This window comes from Belonocnema kinseyi, chromosome 3 (genome assembly GCF_010883055.1).
Source record: "Belonocnema kinseyi isolate 2016_QV_RU_SX_M_011 chromosome 3, B_treatae_v1, whole genome shotgun sequence".
NCBI lineage: Eukaryota > Metazoa > Arthropoda > Insecta > Hymenoptera > Cynipidae > Belonocnema > Belonocnema kinseyi.
Genome location: NC_046659.1, coordinates 96,576,107 through 96,587,558, shown reverse-complemented (window position 1 = coordinate 96,587,558; position 11,452 = coordinate 96,576,107). Strand labels below are relative to the sequence as shown.

The following is an 11,452-nucleotide window of genomic DNA, read 5'->3' as shown; positions in this document are numbered from 1 at the left end:
AAATTAATTATAAAAAAATAACCTTTTTTACAAATTACCTGACCTTTTTAATACCAGTTTCTCAGGCATTGAAGGTCATATCAGTAGGCACTATATCTGCTACTGCATTTCCTTCCAGGCACATCAAGTGAAACACTTAGAATCATATTCCCATTTATATGTGTAGTTTGGTAAAAGCTCTTTGTAAAACACTAATACTAAATAATTCAGATAGATCATTCTAATGCTAATTTAAGAAATCTTCAGGTTTTAAGACCACGATAATGAATGAATAAATAACAATAAATAGCAATAAATGTTTATGAATTAACCATTTTTTTATTAGTTATTACAAATAAAAGAAGTTTGACCATCGACGGTTTGTAAATACAGAATTGAAACTCTTTAGCCTCTTTAGCCAGTTTCACGTCGGTAACATTCATTCTGCTATTGATTTTGTGAATGAGTAAGTACTTGGCATTTTCTAATGAAACTGGATTTATTGACGATTTGTCATAGACGAAAAATGTCATATTTTTTTAAATAACGATATTCGTTTCGTTGACCAATCTTTTTTTAGATAATACGAACATAATTGTAAACATATCCATTAACATTTACAAACAGCATTGCATTCGTTGTATGTCAGAGGTGCATGAGACAATTGTTCATTAATAGTGGCAAGTGGCCAAAACTATAAGCGTCAGAATCGTGAACACCAAACTTCCATAGAATCTTACTGCAGAGATGTAGTATGGAAAATAATGGATACTTAAAATGTTGCATAATAATTACAATACGTTGAATGTATGAGATCGGGAGGTCGTTATTTTCTTGATTCTTTTTCAGTTCTTGAAAATACAATAATTTAAATTATAGTTATTCTAAGCTTAAGCTTTTTTTTTAAAGTGCTTGATCAGTCGTGCTTATCCCTAAACCAGTTGTTGTTGCATTAACACTTATGCCAACGACTTTTTTGTAATTTAGATTTGCATCCTTTAGTTAACCAGAAGCATGTATTCAAAAGAACTCTATTCAACTTCTTTCCACTTTTTCTTTAAAAGGAATACTACAAACAAATTTTGAAGTAACTCAATAGTTGATACTATATATTCCCCAATTTCTTTCTCGTATTGAATTTGATGCATAAATAATTTTAAAAGTATTCTTAAAATTATTTGTTATTGTTGTTTACAACGCCATCATTTGTAATGTTTCAAGTTGTAAAAATTTAATTTTTGTGTAAACTAATTAATCTATTTTATTGGTTGCATAAGAGAATTTTAATTTGTGATATTTATTGTTGACTTTAAACTTGTATGAGAAACCATATTTTTGTAGTTTGTAAAACAATGCACGAAGCTCTCGCTTTCAGTCACCCCGTTCTCAGCCTTCCAAGAACTGCTGGCTTACGAAGTTTCTCAGGGGAGCACGGCGAGAGCCATTGGAAAAGAGTCAGGCGGTCCTTACTGTTTATGTTTCGATCCCTCCGAAATCAGTCCAAGGTTATTTGAAGGCAACCCCCGACACTTGAATGAAAGCAAGAGTTTGGTGTAATTCATATTTCGAAATATTATGAGTAAAATTGATGAATTTTTGACATAATAACTAGCGAAGTAAAATGTCAAAACATAGAAGAAGTGCCTACGAATTTAGAAGCTTTTATTATCATAAAATATTAGTTGTTCCTACTCCACTTTGTAAATACCGTTTTAATGTGCTACTTGCGACTGACCAGATTATATTTGTTTTGTTAGTAAATCGGGAGTATCGAAATGTAAGCAGTTAGGGCCGCCTGAAATATTTCCAATTAGAATGTATAACTAAACTGCATGTGCCAGCAGTTCTAAGAATTGCTAAAACGCGAGTAACGAAACCGAGAGTCGGGTGTACTAATCTTGTTTTAATTCTTAAGAACTCAAATTATTTTTATCATATGGAATTGAATTTCTTAAATATGAGTTACTTTGAGATAAGGAGATTTTTTTTATTAGATTGCACAGTAGCGTCAAGAGTTCCTAATGAATTTAGAGATAGTTTTTTTATCCAAGCGCTTTTGTGAGAATTCCGCATGGAATTCTCTGACTGATATCTTTTTCAAGAAAGGATGATATTTTTCAAAATTTTTATATTTACAATTTTGGCTGATTGAGCGCGCCTGCTATCTATCCAAAAAGTTAGATACTTCAGGTTTTGTACAGATTATAAAAAAAGCACTCTCTTCTTACGATCATTTTAGAGTACTAAACTTTGAATGGCTGTTAATCCCTAAAAATAAATGACGAAAAATCTGCCAAACATGTATGGATTTCTTTGATCCTTTCTTTGCAAAATGGTATATTTAAGAGTCCGAAATAGTCAGTTGTTACTAAGGTGTTATCAATAGAATACTGAAGTGTCATCTTCGAAATAAACAATTTACGGAGATAATCCTGGAAGCAAATTGCACGCTTTTGGCTTCTGAAAATGGTATATGTAGTGTCAATGGGCAAAAAGCTGCTACTGCTACAACTACAACTACACATACGTCTTTCTGTAACACTCTCTCCTATTGTGGATGTTGTTCCGCCAATAATAAAAAGCCCTTTGTATTTTCCGAAGAAGAAAATAATTTTTTAAACATTAAATCGCAAATTTCTCCTCATTGATACTGCACACACTAGTTTCAGAAGCTAAGAGTGTAAAAATTTGCTTAAAGAATTATCCCTGTGCGTTCTTTAGTTTCGGAAATGAGACCTCACTACCCTTTTGTTAATAACTGAATAATTATTTCTGACTCTAGAATCTACCATTGTGCATAGAAAGGATCAAGGAAACGTATGTATTTTTTGTCGATTTTTTTGTATTTTATGTTTAGGTACTAACAGCCATTCAAAGTTAAGCATTCTTAAATTATCGTAAATTGACAATACTTTTTACCTTTCAGTCGCTAGGAAATAATCGCTAATTGACTGAAAATTGCAAAAAACTGTACCAGCATATGCAAAACCTTCATATGCAACATATACTTTGTCCGATATTTTTAGATTTTTTTCTACTGAGATTATCACTATAATCTGCGACCAACACTTGGTCGCAGTTTTGGATTACATTTTTTTCAAATTTGTTTATCAATAATCTAAAAAACTTCTTAGCTCTGAATTTCATTAAAATTTTAATGAAATAATGAAAACATGAAAGTTTTGAACTCTTGCGTAGCTTGAAATCGTTCGACTTCTTGAAACTATTCGAGCACTCAAAGCTTTTCGAGTCAGCTCGAACTCAACTCGATTTGAATTGACTTAACTCGAAGCTTTGAGCTTTTTGCACACTTGTAGTATTTATCGTCACACGAGAGAAAATATTGGGGAAAGTCATGAATATTGGTAAAAAATGTTTTTTATTTAAAAATGTCAGATTTATATTCTTTGCCCAAAAAAGTCGGAAATCAACTTAAGCAAAACGCTTGAAATTTCTTTAATTCCCTGTTAATTGCTTAAGACAATTATAAATCTCAAGGAATGATTTAAAATCCTTGAAACTTTTTTAAGATCCTTCAAATGTTTTGTAGTGAGATGTGCACTCAAAAGTTAAGTCGTTAACTCCTAAAATTATTCTAGAAATATTGAAATTTTAAAGTAATATTAAATAAACGATTAGTCCATCTTCGCGACTTATTTTAAATCTAATGAAAACTTAAGAGCTCTTTCATTTTGATTTTAACATTAGTTTTTAAATTATATAGATAATAGTACTACATTAACTTTATTCAATGAGCCTTTTCCCAGAAGATTGAGTTACTATTTTTCGAAATTTTCTGCTTGAAAAATCAACTTTTCTTTTTGATCGTTCATTTCTTAGATCCCACCAAGCTAACACTTTTTTCAAATTCATGAGATCGTAAGAGACAATGCGTAACAGGTCATATCCCGCTTTGAAAGAAAAAAACAATGAGTGGCATGACGCAAGCCACATAACCCCGTGTCAAATTACAGAGTTAACAGAGTCTAGACTTTATTACTTTTTATATTTTCGCTTTTTTTATTAAAGTCGTGGTCCATCAAGTATGGATGAAACTCCTACATAAATGCAAAATTACTTATGGTTATGGTATTAAGAATATTTATTCGGCAGAACTCACACGTAATAGAATAAGCCATACTAATAGATTATTTGAGTATGTTAAAAGTAATTGAGGCTTTTAAAAATTCAGTGAATATTAATGGTTCCCACTTGAGAGTCATTCTAACATCTTTTGCACAAAGGTTCCACTTTAAAATAGGCCAGTATAAAAATAATCTGCAAAGTAGTAGGTAGCAGCAGGCAGTGCTCCTCAAGCATCCATGGGGTCGAATAAAATGGATCCAAAAATTGTTTGAATATGTTTTTAGATAACTATTCAGACAAATATCCTCTTTTGTCCAAAGGAGGTTTCATGATTCAAATCGAGTTTATTCTTAAATTTGAGTCTTAAACGATTTACATTTGTCTCAAAAAAATCTAAGTGCAGCGAATATTATTATTCTTTTGCGAAAAACGGCAACTAATCTACCAGCCACAGCGTATTTCTGTTAAATATGGATATTTCAGTTCTATAAGATCATCACTTCTTTCTATCCAGCATACATAGAAAGAAGACAATTCAAAGTATAGTATCCACGTAATCAGTTTTAGCTTTGTTTATCACAGTGCAGCATCAGCCAATTTTAATGAAAGTCTATTAAACTCCGATCACTTATTTTTCCCCTGTTTTAAAATGCCTGTTCACTAGTGTTCACATCAAGAAATCCGAAAACAGTGTGTGCACCCTGCAGTAAGAAGATTGTTTTTGGAAAAATAAAAGCAGAAAAGTTTCTCATAAATCGAAAATGCTGAAAACCTAATAATAAAATATTCGAATGAAAATTGTAATTCAAGTGATGAGAAGTTTCCATTGAGCATTTGTAGAACATGTGACCTTACTCTTTTCGATCGTGAAAAAGGTATCTTCAAAAGGCACATACAATCGATGCCAAATTATGAGGAATTCCAGTTAAGAAAAAGGACACATGCAATGGAGAAGAAGTTATGTAGTTGTGATATTTATTTAGCGGCAAGATACAAAGTTCACTTGAAAGTCGAAAATGGTAAAGAAAAAGTCTGTATCAGCGTATTATAGGGAACATATTTTGAAGAAATCAAGAACATTGGAAAGTATACACAAACATAGTATTTATGAATTTGAATGTCATCATGAAGGTACAGTCATGAAAAAAAGCCTGTTGTTTGATCACATACTTAAGAAGTAATTGAAGCTTTGAAAAATGGAACGGATTATGATTGGAAAAATCCTTATTAAAGTCATGGCTGATGGTGGCCAAGGCTTTTTAAATATATGCATCTCTATATTTCCCGAAGACTATTTATTTGAATTGAATAATAGCCAAAGCGTTGATTTAAATGTAAAAGAAGACTTTGAAGTACCAACTAAGAAAGTAATATCATATTCAGAGGGTAGAATTTGTGTCAGATATCAAACTTGTACTCATGATAAATGACTGCCAAACTGCCGCATCAACGTACCCCTGTCTCTACTTTTGTGTTACATTAGCAGACTTGAGAAATCGTGTTGAATCATCTAATAATGAGGTAACTGATGCAGCTCATAGTAGCAATGTAACAAGAGATGATCAGAATATGCAATTAATATAGTGCGGAGACGTAAAAGCGATGACGAGGCATTTTATTGCACAGGAAAAAATAAGAAGTTTCCATGCAGTGTCACAGTCCAATAAATCCTCCGTTTTACAATGAAGATGATAAAACTTATGTTCTTGAAAAATGCGTTACTCCTGAATTGCACTTTTTACAAGGATTTGTGAATAATTTATTCTGGGATGGTATATTTCCCCTTGTGGCTAGAGGAGAGGTATTAATGTGGCCAAAAAAGTTTAAAGTTATCCCGGAAAATTAAAATGGGGAAATTTGTTAGGGAACAGCATGTCCAAAAATTGTTCAGGAATCGGATAAACTTGTAAATTCAGAGATTGATTAGGACATTGGAACTCTGCGTTTGTTACCTTTTTTAACTGCCTTTAAGGCCATGAACAAAGCGACTGCTCTTTTTCTTCCAGAAAAGTTCTTGGTAATATAAATTCTAATTTGAGTGAATTACGTAATGCCTTTAAAAGCATCGAAATTTCAGTGACATTGAAAAGTCATATCCTCCTAATACATCGAAAGGATTCTCTACGATTTTTAGAGTCAAGCAGACTATAGTAGAATGGACCTTGCAGCTCATCTAGATGAAGGTTTCAAGGATAATTGGTAAAAAATACAATAAAAAACTAAAAATGGGGAAAAACAAACAAACAAAATTAAGAAAGGTGAAAAAATGGAGCCATTTTACCACTACGCCCACGTCGCACAGTGGACAATTCTGGATTCAAGTGTTGATAACTTATGTGTAGTGTCAATTTTGATCCGATTTGAACCGCTCTTTTTTTTAATACTTGTGAATACTTGTAGTTTAAAAAAAATAGCCAGAATTAGGTTTCGATTTGTCAGAACGCTGTCTAAACTAAAAAAACACCGGAAATCATCACAGCCGGTGACCTAGCCCGTACTAAATTTGTTTAAACAATGAAAAAAGTAACAGACAAAATTCAAAGGTATTGTGTTTTCAATTCTGGTATACACTGATAAGGTTTTCGTAGACTTGAGTGGCGTGAAATCGTGGCCGGACATGATTTCTCTATTTGCCCTTGTACGACGAAATTGTTAATAACGATTTTTCACTAATATAATGAGCTCTGACAAAAAAACTTCATATACATTTTCGTCGTCATTTTCCCCGTAGAATCGATGGGTACTATTAGCTTTTTGAAAACAAGTCTTTTTCATATCGCTATATGTTGTTTAAACAATTTTTTGAAAATAAGTCAAAATAAAAAAACAAAAAATAGGGGTACTCTTTTTTTTTACTTATTTTACAATTTCATGTCATTTTGATGCCATCTAAAACCGGCGCTCAGTACGGGCATTTTTAGGTCACTGGCTATGATGATTTTCGGTGGTTTTTTAGTTTAGGCAGCGTTCTGACAAATCGAAACCTAATTCTGGCTGTGTTTTTTAAAACTACAAGTATTCACAAGCATTTGAAAAAAAGAGCGGTGTAAATCCGATCAAAATTGACACTACACATAAGTTATCAACACTTGAATCCAGAATCGGCCACTGTGAGTCGTTGGTTCTGGGACAACTTAAAAGTGTTTTTTTAGTACAAATTCAATGTCACACATTTGATCCCATGTAGACATAGTATATTATACACAGTATATAATTAACAGCCAGTGCAAAATATATTATGAGAATATACTCGCGGCAAGTATCGCAAAATGTAATATTGAGATACCTCTAGAAAGGAATCAGCTACGATTGCAATGTAGATGGTTTTGGAGAACATAATTAGTTATCTAAAAACCTCTTTAAACCTTTTTTGGATCCTTTTTAATCAAACCTATTAATGCTTAAGGAGCACAGTGCACACTAAAACAGGATTTACAATGTGGTGTACGAACAGTTAATATTTTTTTTTTTATAAGAAAACTTGTAAGTTTTCAGTAACCCTTTTTACACTTAAAAATTTTAATTCGTCATTTCTTATATCAGAAACTCAACAATTGAAGTAGAGAAAGCTGAACGAATTCAAATATTTTTAATTTTCAAAGAATTTAAACGAAATGAATTAGGTATACTGAAATATTCTATTTTATAGACAAATAGATGCTTATTATAGCAAAAAAAAACGAAAGATAAAGTTTACATCGATTCCAGGTGAAAGATTCACCGCAACAAAAATTAACCTTGCCGGATAAACTTTACATGAATCGAAGATAATTTTCGGTTTTCAATCTTGCCTGGATAATCTTTCGCCTTATAATCGCTCCATTTTTATTTGAGACAATTCCTATACAATAATCTCATTTCTTTCGGAGGAAATATATCAGTAAAAACAAATTTTTCTCGTGTTTTCTGTTACTGATTCTACATATTGTATTGAAATTTGCTCACTTCTGCGTCACGCAATAGACGAGATCAGAATTATTCTCCTAACCTCGGTGAAATTTTTGCCCAAATATTTTTAACTTTTAACCGTTGCAAGTCTTACCTGCAACCTATTTTAACTTTGGTTTTTTCTGTGTCGTTTTAAATCTGGAGTCCCGATTTATAGCTCGAATTCATTAATGCATTGCTGTTTTTCTACTTCTGCTAAGGACGCCGTAGCAGACGACAGCTTTTATTCAATCATAGGATAAACTTTCGCCAAATAGCATGTAAATTTAAAGAGCGGGAAATTGTTAAACCATTTTTCAACAATAAAAATATTATATTAACATTTATTAAATGGTGTACCAGTACTACTTATAGTGATTTTTGTTTATCAAATACAGAAGACTCTACGACAATTCTCGTTTTCAGGGCTAAAGGGGAAACGAACAAGAAGTGTCAGATAACTCTCTGTCCTGCGTCAAGCCGCGTTCGAAGCAGAAATCGAGATTATTATATGTGTCGTGTAGTACTATGTTTTTTTTTTCAAATAATGGTATTTAAATTGATTCATTCACCTACACAAAAATAACAAATTTACTTAATCGTTTATAACTGTTCATCTAGAAAATTCCTTTGTTTCTCCTGTAACATTTAGTTGATTGGACTTAGCACCGCTTAGTATTTCCTCCTTTAATTGCACAAATCCAAGGATATCTTTGTTACAGGTAAGCTCATCAAATTATTAAAGAAAAGGTATTGTTTGACAAATCCCGAAATTATTTTTTCTTATATAAGTTAAAAGTTATTCGATAATTACCAGAAATTAAATTAATATATTAATTACATTATTAACTAAATACTAATTATATTATATTGATAATCAAACCAAATTATTAATTAAAAATTAAAGTCCGTTGTAAGAAAAATGATTAAGTATTACCCACAATATTTTACCAATAATTTTTTTTAAACAATTTAGTACGAGAAATCAGAACAAGTCTATGAAGATGATTTGTAACCCGTTAGTGATATCTAAAGTGAGGGAAATTCTGTTCATAAAATGTGATTTGCCATTGTTAGAAAAAGTCGGCGTTATGGCAGTTCAGAAAAACAGTCAGAAGTTTTTACGGGGTTAAATTAGGAAAAAGCTTAATATCATTCGAAATATGATGATTTTCCTGCGAGACAGTCAATTGCATTCGGTGATCCAATCAATCGCTATCTCCATCTTTTAGTTAAGGACAGAAAGGAATTAGATGGATTCAAATTAGCTCAAAATATGCCTGAATGGACCGCGCATTCGAAATTTTGCGCCAAAAATTTGTAGGTTTTATTACAAACGTTTAAGTAGGGAGGAAGAGAAATGCTTACCCCCCCCATCTGCTAAATCAAAATTATTAAGCAGCCAGTCTACAAAAAATTTTAAAGCGCTCATATCCATCACAAATAAAAAAAGATTCCCCAAACGCTGAAAGAGTTATCAGATGTCAAATCAGAGAGTTGGTGAAGTTTCGGTAAACAATGAAGTGTTTAAAAAATGTCGGTAATCAACATGCTTAGTTTCAAACAAGCTGAAATGCACCACCAGATAAAATATTTGCATCTGTTGATTGGCCGAACTGGAAATGAATGAAATGAATTGAAGGAAATGAAGTTTTCGGAAATCTATGGAAATGGACATTTTTTAAAGACTGGTGTTTTTAAGCGCATTTGAAATTGAGTCGAAATGACTGTAATCTTGAGATTATAATTTTAATTGATTTTTGGTTGTCACTGACGTAAAAACTTATTTTCTTTCGCTTTACTCAATTGAAAGTATATGATCGTTTCTGAATAAATTCGAAACCACGTAAGCACAATTACGTCTTGTTAATTAGATTTCGAGATACAGACACCGTTTCACCATGCAGTTTTGGACATTGCATAGGAATTTGAATTTTTTAATACTGGTGCATTTGAGCGAATTTGAAGTAAAATTAATTGCTATCCAGAAAAATTTTTTCAACCTTATTACTGTAAATTTATCATCAGAATTTTACTAGCTTCTCCACCGTTTGCCAATATTTGTCAAGTCTTTTAGTTAACTGGCGTAACATTTTTATTTGGTGTAGTGAATTTGAGGGAATTTGAAGCTAAGAATGTTGATCACCGATTTTTTTGAAATATGAATTTTTAACGACAATTAAACTAGCCCACCTCTTTTAACAACTGATGAATCGATCAGAGTTAGGGCGAAAAATTTTTGATTGGTAGTGAATATGAGTGCATTTTTGAAATTCTTCAAGATGGTGTACTTCAAAATTATGATTTCGAAGGTTTAAGGGGTTAATATTTCACTAGTTTCCTCAATTTGGTGGCACAAAATTGTTAATTCTTGGTGCTTTTCGGTCTTTTCCGAAGAAAAAAAATATTCTGGGTAAGGTTATTCTTGAGTTTCGATGGCTTCATCCCACAGGTCCTGAGTTTATAACTCCAGACTGAAACTGCTCTCAAGGCTGACGGTACAATGCTCAACCTTAAGCAGATGTACATGGTTTGATAAATTGCAAAGCAAGAGTAAACTTTCTCATATCATTCACAACCCTAGCTATAAGTTATTAACAATATGAGTCGTATTGAAGGTCTTCCATCTGAAACTTACAATTTTCTTTTAGTAGGACTGAACATAAATATCAGAATTGAGTGAGGGTTCGGTTATCGATCACACAGAAGAAAATTTTAAATCTGTCAAGTAATCGAATGAGACTTTTCACCACTTGAGAAGTTTACTTTCAAAAGGGAACATATCCACTTGGGAAAAATTTTCAGAAAGTAAAAAGAAACGTCGTAAGCTTTAACAATTTTTTTTCAAATTACTTATGGGGCATTATTCCTCAACTGCCCCAACTCCAAAAGTCATGTATTTCGATTGTCTCTAAATTCTGTGAATATGTTCGCCTACCCAATAGTAGTTAATCCACAAACTTATAGACCAGGATTACCAACCTCCCCAAGTAAGGGGGGGTTGAATTTTCAACCCCAATGCCTGCAGGGGTAGTTTCAAATGCCTGTAACTTCCTTTCTAATTACGCGATTTAAAATTTTTATGAGGGTTTTGAAAAGTGCTTTTTACACGCTTTCATCCTATTTTATTATTTATAACAAAAAAAAATCGTTTAAACAATTTTTTCAATAAATCAATTGTTTATTTAACTTTTTTCGCAATTTAGGCATCTACGATTTTTTTTAAATAGTCTCAAAAGAAAGCTTGACTTTTTTGCTATGAAAAATGTCTGATAAGAAAATGGACAAATTGAAATTCATTGAGTTACAGAGCCGGTTGTAGAGAAAGTCCTCGCGCTCGCACTCGGGCGTTATGCGGCAGCATACCGCTGAACAGTTTTCAAGTATGCCATTTTTTTGTATTACTCACATTGATCCAAAATTGCATGAAGTCATCGGAAAAAACTATTCACTTAATCGA

The 11,452-nt window shown here is 32.2% G+C and overlaps 1 protein-coding gene across 1 annotated transcript in view; it reads left to right on the top strand.

Moving 5' to 3' along the window:
• Nucleotides 1-387: 387 nt before the first annotated feature.
• Nucleotides 388-11,452, top strand: part of LOC117169205 (elongation of very long chain fatty acids protein AAEL008004-like) — an 18,133-nt gene continuing 7,068 nt past the window's right edge. Inside the window, exons 1-4 of the mRNA XM_033355451.1 lie at nt 388-445; nt 8,419-8,542; nt 8,614-8,714; nt 10,644-10,815. The gene's annotated coding sequence lies outside the window, so the exon portion shown is untranslated. The remainder of the gene's footprint in view (nt 446-8,418; nt 8,543-8,613; nt 8,715-10,643; nt 10,816-11,452) is intronic.